At 39.2% G+C, this 8,901-nt stretch overlaps 2 long non-coding RNA genes across 2 annotated transcripts in view; both read left to right on the top strand.

Moving 5' to 3' along the window:
- LOC134288922 (uncharacterized) overlaps positions 1-8,901 on the top strand; it is a 399,892-nt gene that overhangs the window by 167,366 nt on the left and 223,625 nt on the right. The gene's annotated exons all lie outside the window — the stretch shown is intronic.
- The window catches only part of LOC115265583 (uncharacterized), a 150,450-nt gene that overhangs the window by 133,000 nt on the left and 8,549 nt on the right, over positions 1-8,901 (top strand). The window lies entirely within an intron of this gene.

Consider the following 8,901-nt stretch of genomic DNA (forward strand, 5'->3'; position numbering starts at 1 on the left):
CATTAGTCCATACAATTTTTTTTTCTTCCATACAAAATGGTCATTGGCCGAACCCCCCCCCCCCCCCACCCCCTCATGACCACGTGGTTTATGGACAGCCCCTAAGTGCCCATAAAATATTGGTACGTTGTTGTGTCCAAAACATGTTGGTTCCCCTATTTGACCTCAACTATAAAGTCATCTTCAGTGTCTCGTACTTACAGGTATTCCACTAACACGCCCAGGTTCATCATCATTCCATGTTTTGATATAAAATTCCAACCAGATATACTCTACACAGCTTATCTACTTCTGTTTGTACTATTCCATGTTTTTTTATTCGTGAAAAATATGTGAGTTTTATTTTGTTATTCTGGGCACTATCAAAATTACATCGAAAAAATTATGTGTCTTTCGGCTACTTGAAAAGTAATAAACCACCCAAAAATTCAATTTTTGTTCGATCTACCTATTACTATTGAGAATTACATACAAAAGCCTGAAATGCATAAGGCTGAAATAATAATTTTACTATTTTTCAAACGACATCAATTCAAGAAAAGTCGTTCTCAAGATCAACCAAAACTACCAAGTTCATGCTATGTTTTATTGATGAGCCAAATAATAACGATAATGAATCTCATAAGAGAAAACTGTTAAATTTACACTAACACCTAAGCTGTCTTACAATTGTAATTTTCAAGAAAAAAAAACATTATCAACTGCCAAGTTCCAATAAAATAACCATGATTTCACGAAAAATCATGGAAGTCTATTATGTATGTCAAAATAATAACTTCAATGTAGATCCTCGACATTTGATAATTGTTTCATGCTCTATTTAAGCACAAATTGTATACTATCGTTATATTCTGATCCGTATAGGTACAATGCATCTATAATTAGTGAAAGAGAAGACAACCACTGAAGAAAAATAAGAAAAAGACTGTCAGATGACATCATGGTTTACTAAAGATATCTAAAAGCATCAAAAAGCCTATTTCTCTCTGTTTCTCTATTTTTCTCTTACTCTTCCAGTCTCAGGCTGTAATTTATGCTCGGAAGGAATTCTTGATAGTCATTGTAAAAGAAATGCCGTACAGAATCCCTGATAGGATCCTTCAAAAAATCATGGAAGGAATCCCGACTGGAAGCGCAGCAGGGCTCACTGAAAGAATAATTGAACAAATCCCGGGAGAAATGAAAAAAAAGAAAAATATCTTTGGATGAACCCTGGCAGGAATCCTGGCACGAATACCTAAAAAAATCCCGCAAGATTCTCAAGATTCACAGATATCTTTGAAAGAATACAAGTTGGAATTCCTGGAGCAATCCTAGCAGGAACCTCTAAAGGAATCCTTTACGAAATCCCAGAAGGGACCTTTGAAGGAACTCCAGCAGAAATTCCTAAAGGAATGCTGACTAGAAGTTCTAGTCTAGAACACTTGAAAGAAACATTTCAAGATTTTCCTAAACAATCCTGGTAGAAATTCCTGATGGAATTCCGGGAGGAATTACTGAAAGAATTCTGGGAGGTATATATGGTAGAATCCTGAGAGAAAACTCAGCCGAAAGCTTGATAGGAAACGCTAAAATAATCACAGAAGAAATCCCGGGAGGAATGCCTTAAAAACTCCCGGGAGGAATGCCTTGAAAACTCCCGAGAAGCCAGCAAGGATCCCGGGACGTATACCTGAAAGAATTTCACTACAATATATTCCACTGAATATATTTCGACAGAACACTTTGAAAGTATACTGGGATGAATCTGTGAAGTAATTTCAACAGAAATCCATGAAAGAATGCTGGTTAGAATCTTGTAATGATTCTTACAAGATCATTACAAAAATCCCTGAAGTTATTCCTGAAGAAATCCCGTAAAGATGGAATCCTTAGAGGGATCATGACAGGAATGCCGGCTTGAAGCTGAGCAGGAACTCCTACAAGAACTATAGAATGATGTCTCTATGTTCTAGGATTGCGTGAAAAAAAATCTCGGCAGAAATGGTGTAGAAGAAAAACAACAATCTTGAAAATAGTCCCCCATCTTGGTTTTCAAAATGGCGTCAAATATCGATTATCGACGTCTACTCATCAAGCCCAATCGATAGATATCCATTATGCATGATATCATAGCTCAAACTACCATTCCGTGGCCGCCATATTGGATTTCAAAATGGCGTCGGATATACATTTTTGAGTTCTACTCATGAAGCCCGATCGATAGATACCCATATTGCATAGTACCTGAAGCAGCGTTGCTGTTAAATAGCATACATTCTGGGGCTTTCGCCGCCATCTTGAATTCCAATACCCCTACTACCCCTCCACATCCTAAGGAATGTGTATGCCAAATTTTATTGAATTTTTTTACGCATTTCAGAGCTATGCTAAAACATACATACATATATACAAACGTATATACATACATATTAACGTACAAATAGACAAACATACAAACTTATAAACATACAATCATACATACATCGACTTTTGTATGCATTGATAAACAGCTCTGCCGAAGAAATGAACTATAAATTATTAACCATTGTCAAGATTCCAGGGAAATAAATTATTTTCACATTGGAAATGAAGCTCATAGATCGTGACAATATGTGATCTTTGCAGCACCGCTTACGCCACCTAGTGAACCAGTCACAAACTCTATTGTCCACTATGAGCAAGGTATGGATGTGGAGAACATCTTCTCTGAAGAAAATATTCAAAAATTTTGCATAATTCTGGAGATATTCACAACAAAAGTACTGTCCTATTTATAGAACGCTGGGCGTTCGGGACATCTGTCCTATAAATAGGACACTGGGCGGATATGGGTCTATCTTTGAGTTCAGAACTTCAGATCTACACTCGTAACATCAGCTATTTCTGACATACTGAGTAACGTTTCACAATCAATCGCGATGACTGGACCAATCTGAAGTCCACTATATATTATTGTGAACCATTGGTACATTGAGGGTCGTCCAAACTATTCTGAAGCTTAGCTCTTGATAGTAACAGTAGATATTCTCACAATGAACTTTTAACTGTAATCTGTAATCCCCCTGGAATATCATGAGTTATTTCAAGATAGTTTTGAGATATTCCAGATCAACAACATTACTCCGGAGACCATAGCTTCAGGTCTACACTTGTGATAATAGCTTTTTGCCACTACGTTAAGTAGTGTTACATAATCCACTGTACTTACCAAAGCAGAGGAACAATAAGCGTTGTTATACAATTTTCGGATATTATGGGCTTCCTTACTGTTTTGCAGCTTAGTTGATGTAAACAACCACTGTAACTTTCAGAAGGATAACTGGACATGATAGATTACAAATCGTAGCTTTGTATAATGAATAAGTTACCATTACACTCGTAGACTTTAGGATCTAAACTCAAGAATAGTTTGGATGACCTAGGATTTCTCAACTGATCTGATATTGTCTATTAACCTTTCAGTAGACTAACTGGACATGATAGATTACATTTCGTAGCTTTGTATAATTAAAGAAGTTACCGTTACCTCCGTAGACTTTAGGATCTAAAATCAAGAACAGTTTGGATGACCTACTTAGGATATCCGGACTGATCTGATATAACCTTTCAAAAGACTTTCTGGTCATGATAGATATTACAAATCGTAGCGTTGTATAATGAAAGAAGTTACCGTTACACCCGTAGACTTCATGAACTAAACTCAAGAACAGCTTGGATGACCTAGAATATCCATAAAAAAAAATATAATATTCTACCGTTATGCTATTGACCACCAAAACTACAGAAAAACGTAGAAAAAACTCCATAATAACGCTTGAAAAAATTCCGGACTCAAAGGGTTAAAGATGTTCCAAGGCGTTTCAGGGGCATTTCAAACGATTAACGTTTATTTCAAGGGCGTTTCAATGAGATTATAGAGGTTTTATACGTTTCAAGGAGTTTTAAGGGTGTTCTAAAGGGCAATCAGGAGTTTGAGGGCTATCAAGCGTATTTCAAAGGAATAACGGGGATTTTAGGAGCGTTTCTGAAGTATGAAGCATTTCAAAGACACGCTGGTATTCCTTGTAACTCCTTGTGACCCCGGAGACCAACTAGTACCGCTTAAACCCCCTGAAACAGTCCTGCAGCCCTCTGTAACCCTTTGAGAAAGCTTAAAACGTACCAGTCAGTCATTATAGCCTTCTGGAACCCCTAAGAGCTCCTGAGATGCTTCTGAGACCCCACGAACGCCCCTGATACACCCTGGAACCCCTTGAGACCATTTGAATGTCTTTGAAATGCCCCTGAGACCTCTTGAAATACCCATGTTGTCCCTTTGAACACCTAAACCTCCAAAGATGTCCCTGGGACCCCCTGGAACTCTGGAAGAGCGCCTGGGAGCTGCTGAAACTACTCTGAGACCCTCTGAAACGCCCTCGACACCCCTGGAACGCCCCTGAGAGCCCCTGAAATGTTGCTGAAACACCTCTGAGACCCCATGATACCTTCTGGTGATTCCTGGAACTGACTGAGACCCCGTTGAAACGCCCTTGGTATCTCCTGGCACCCCGTTAGCAGCCCTTGAAAGACCCCTGCAAAATCCGTTTGCTCTCTCATAGATACTCTCCCCGCACCACACGCTTAAATCAGTTTACCTGTTTATAAGGGCAAATAAGGGTGATAATACTCATATTTTTCAAAAGTGCACATTCGCATTTATGAGTAATATTTACCCATATTTGGGTTACAATTACTCATATCTGGGTACACATTGCCCATATTTGAGTCTTGTTTACCTATATTTGAGAATTATTTACGCATATTTGAGGTTGTGCACTTTTTGGAAAAAAGGTAAACTGATCTTAGCGTGATATTGGTTCTGAATAGCTCTCCCTACTTTTCTAAAGAGCATAAGAAAGGCGCATCTAGAGGCGCATATATTTTAAATTCATAAACATAACTTGCATAAAATGATAAAAAATGTGAAAAAATGGAAAAAATAAAATGTTTTCCGCAAGATTTCTTCTAAACTGGTTTATCCTCGAGCAGTAACGTCTTCGGTCACCCTAATCAATACCACGCTTACGTATGTACCTACCACAAGCATGTAAAGCTAAGGTGATTTCGATCTTTTCAATGAAAATTGTTGGAAACGGTAAAAATATAAAAAAAATCAGATTAATCCACCTAGTGGTGTTAGTGCCTTTCTCGTCGAATATGTACTTATGATCTTTCCATCGACGTAGGCCGGTGTTCCTGAATATTAGGAATACTTTATTTAGAAAAGCAGTAATGTTATAAAAGCCATCGTCGAATTGGGAAACTATTGATGTCACATATTCCGACGCTATGTTCTAGGCAGAGTTGAAAACATCTGATCTCTCTGCTGACTGCTCGACCACCTTCATTATCAATCCATTGCAATGGAGGCCGGTCAATATCAAGACGATAATTAGGTCGGAACAAATGCTCATTGACTCGTCAAGAGGTGGATGAAAAATAATAAATATGTTTGATGAAAAAATACCCAAACAATTAGGCAAAATCGTCAAACTCATCGGATTTGCTAAGAAATTTCCCGAAAAATTCTAATCTCGTCCTAAAATTCTTGAATAATTTATTTGTCCCCCCCCTTTAAAATGTTGAATTCTGACCTACATTTTCCTAGGAGGAGAGGGGGGTGACATAAGAGAAAATTTGTGTCAGCCTTAACCGCTAAGATAAACTCCAAAAATTGCGCGCTCAATGTTCATAAGACAAAATGCTTCCGGCCACATCCGGTAGGACACCGGAATCGGTAACAGTACCGATAGTAACTTATGTGGACTGAGCTTATTTTCTTAGTAACTGTTGATCAAGTTATCAAAAAAGCTGCGATTTAATGTACCGCAAGCGTAGATTTGGTTCAATTTTATATAATACTAGGACATCAAGAACCAGTTACGGCACACTATCGATTGTCAAAAATGTGGTCTGTGACTAGTTTCTTGCTGACTGTTTATCAGGTTTCCTAAAAAGACGAGATTTGATGTGCCGCATGTATAAGTTTGGTTCACTTTTACATTTGCTCACTTTCAGCACGACACCCGGAGCCGGTTCCGGGACACTACCGGCAGTCTAAGATGTGGTCTGAGACAATTATCTTGATGACTGTTCTTCAGGTTATCAAAAAAAAAACCGCTATTTTTTGTGCCACATGAATGGGTTTGGTTCACTTTTATATTTGGCCACTTCCGGCGAGACACCCAAAATCGGTTCCGGGACACTACTGACTTTCCCAAATATGATTTGTAATTTGTTTTCTATTGTTAACCAAACCTAAAAAAGCCATTTGCTGTGTTGCTTGTAAGGGTTTGGTTGTCTTTTAAATTTGACCATTTCTGGCGGGACAACTGGAACCGGTTCCAGAACACTGCCGGTTGTCCCAAATATGGTCTGAAATTATTTTCTTGCAGACCATTGATCGGATTACCTAAAGAGCCGCGATTTAATGTGTAGCATGTATAGGTTAGCTTCGCTTTTACCTTAGGCTACTTCCGGCGAGACACCTGGAACCGGTTCCGGAACACTACCTGTTCAGATATGATCTAAGACTATTTTCCTGCTAACCGTTTATCAGGTTATCGAAAAAACCGCTATTTGATGTGTCGCCAGCATAGTTTCGGTTAATTTTTATATTTGGCCACTCCCGGCGGGTCACCCGGAACCAGTTCCGGAACCCAACCGGCTCAGATATGTTAGGAGACTATTTTCCTGCTTGCCGTTCATCAGAATATCGATAATGCCGTGGTTTGATGTGTCGCATGTATGGGTTTATAGCATTTTTATATCTGGCCTCTTCCTGGGGTACCGGTCCGGAACACCTAAATGGCCATAACTCAGGAACGGCTAGACCGATCCGAACCATTTTCTCCAATTACTGGAGAGGATTAATTAAATATTCGACATCTTCAAGTAACTATAGTCGAATAAATATGTTGACTAAATTAATCAAGAAGCATTAGGAAAAAAATAATATTTGAATTTATGTTAACCATTTAAAAAAAATTCTTCCAAAACCTAATTAGCAAAAATCTTTCTAGAATTTCTATTTTGGATGTTTATTTGGAAGAATGCAATTGTTGAAACTGCTTCTCCTAGATTGTCTCCCGAATCTTTGCTTCAGTATTCTAGTTTGGATCTTCTAAATGCGAATCCTTTCAGTACTCGTATTCAGTAGTAGTAAAACAAACAAAAGCATAACTTGAAAAGGCAACTCTGGGAAACTAATGTGCAGGTAGTGCAAATGGCCTGCAGTGTAGTGAAGACTCATTGTCTACAAACTATCTCAAGGTTCTTCGTGTTGTGCACAACAATTTAAAACATTACTGTTCATGAGCAGTAATAGGAAGCATGTATCAAAGTCGTGAGTAGCGTTCATTTATATTTTCTATGCTGCCTCCATCAGAACGTCCATTCTTTAAAGCACAACAAGACGCATGAGAAAAAACGACAGAACAAGCGATAGAATTCCTTCACATTCTGTACCCACTCATCCATTCCGGAAGAAGTCTGTGTGTATGTACGAAAAGTGGAAACTCTTAAAAAGTGGATCATACCTTACTTTCTCCTTCGCTAACCGGGGAAGCAAAAACTGTGCTACAAGTGTAAAAATCTTAAAACGACTGAAAAGATACAAAGGCGGATATGCTTTTTGAGAGGCAACAACTGAAAAGCTCAAAAGAAGAGCGAAAAAAAAACGGGATGCCTGTGCGGAGCACAGATCCGCATCCTTCATGGTAAGACAGCCAACGCAAGTGGAATCCATTCTCCATCCGATTCTGAAAGACGTACAACAAGACACCCTCTGTCTGTATGTAACCTCCCGGGCGACTTCTACCGCAGCCACATCTCCCAGGAGAATCGTTCCCGACCCCGACGGACAGGTCGTTTTTTCTTTCAATGATCTCCACGATTGTCGTCGAATGGTACCTCACGGAAGGGTACGACGACATCCAGGGGACATGACAAAATAGCCCTTTGAAAGGCACATAAAAAGAAGGAACCGGAATCACACGCAGAGTGAACACTGAGCGAACGCTCTGCCGTAGTCGGTATTGACAACGGCCAGCAACGTGGCGTGGTGGATCCTTAGGAGAGTCGACTCAGCGCAGCCGACCCGCCGCACCGCCACGCCACCGCGTGAAGGAAAGTGGAGTGAAATTGCTGTCGTAATGCAATAAAATTAAGTAAATTTATGCAAATTGTATTTCTCTTTTTTCACATCGGTTACGAGGCTGGGCGCGGAGCGGGACGTGTCGGACGGAAGGACGGAAAAGTCCCTCGGTATGTGCCCGAAACGCAGACAACAACAAACGCTTTGTGCTGGGGAGGAATGCGGGATTGAGGGATTGAACGGATGTGTGTGTGTGTGGGTTGGGAAAAGCGGAATTTGTAAAATGGCTTAACAATTGGCTTTCAAGCTTGTCGATGCCTGAAAGTGTTAAATGATGCTTGATCGATCCGAGAAATTGGACTTTCGTTTTACGACTCGACTGAGTAGAAAGCTTGTTGCATCTTCAATCATTGTGCTATTTTCATTCCTGGAATGTAATTTTTAGGGGAATGTGCCTATTTTTCCATTGATGTATTCTGTGAATTTTGACTTAGCGATTTTCTTAGCATTTTTTTTTCTAGTATTAGTCGGGATATAAATGAAATACCATAGTTAGTTCGCGACCTTTCCTGTATGTTATTCAAAATTTCACTTAAAAATATGGTTCTTTATGCATAATCAATCAAAGCTTCTCTACTATTCAAGTTAAATAGAGTGAATGAAAAACAAAACAGAATGCTGAAAATTATGAACCCACATAGCAGTAGTGTAACGATGAGCTCTAGATAAATAGCATAACTGGAAATGAGATTCTGCCGATGGCGAAAGAAAACTGTTTCCATTTA

Source organism: Aedes albopictus, chromosome 2 (genome assembly GCF_035046485.1).
Source record: "Aedes albopictus strain Foshan chromosome 2, AalbF5, whole genome shotgun sequence".
In the NCBI taxonomy this organism is placed as follows: Eukaryota; Metazoa; Arthropoda; class Insecta; order Diptera; family Culicidae; genus Aedes; species Aedes albopictus.